This window comes from Pterocles gutturalis, unplaced genomic scaffold (genome assembly GCF_000699245.1).
Source record: "Pterocles gutturalis isolate BGI_N339 unplaced genomic scaffold, ASM69924v1 scaffold13050, whole genome shotgun sequence".
NCBI classification, from domain to species: domain Eukaryota; kingdom Metazoa; phylum Chordata; class Aves; order Pterocliformes; family Pteroclidae; genus Pterocles; species Pterocles gutturalis.
The window spans coordinates 15779-16435 of NW_010146006.1; the positions used below are offsets into that span (position 1 = coordinate 15779).

Sequence of the window (657 nt, forward strand, 5' to 3'; positions counted from 1 at the left end):
GATGTGGGCACCCAGCCTGGTAGGGACGGGGCACCCACCCGTGGGGATGTCAGGGTGCCGCCCCAGGTTTGCACTGAAAGCCTGTCCCAGGGGATGTTTCGCATCCCTGCAGCAGGGCAGACGCACACAGCCTCCACGCATGAGGGACGGAGTCCCAATGGAGTGATGCTTCAGCCGGTGGCATCCCTGATCCTGGGCCCAGGATGGCAGGATCCATCCAGCTGAGCCGCAGAGGTCGCATTAGGGGAAGGGAGGTGGCTATGAGCATGAAAAGCTCAGGTCCCAGCCCAAAGCCCAGGTGGGAGTCTCCCCCCTAACTGCTGCAGCGAGGGACAGCCCCGTCCCAAGGTCCAGGGTCCCTTGAGAGCGTGCCCAGGGATGCCAGCCCCTGGGAGAAGAAACTTGCAGGAGTGGGTCAGAGAGGGGCTGCACAGCCTCGCTGGGCTGGGCACCTCCTCCGAGCGAGGGTCACCCTGGGCAGAGCTTTTCCCAGGCTCTTTCCACCCTGCTTGGAGCTCCCAACCCAGCCCGAAAAGGGGGAGAAAAGGGGAGCCACTAAGAGGAGGGATTTCCAGCCAGCACAGAATGGGACCCTCAGGGCAGAAGGTGCCACATGCTGCTCTGCTCCCAGGGAAGGGGCCGGACGGAGTGGCTGGT

At 64.1% G+C, this 657-nt stretch overlaps 1 protein-coding gene across 1 annotated transcript in view; it reads left to right on the forward strand.

The window, feature by feature from the left end:
- The window catches only part of LOC104470597 (peptidase inhibitor R3HDML-like), a gene marked incomplete at its 5' end in the record, with an annotated part of 3753 nt that overhangs the window by 420 nt on the left and 2676 nt on the right, over window positions 1-657 (forward strand). The gene's annotated exons all lie outside the window — the stretch shown is intronic.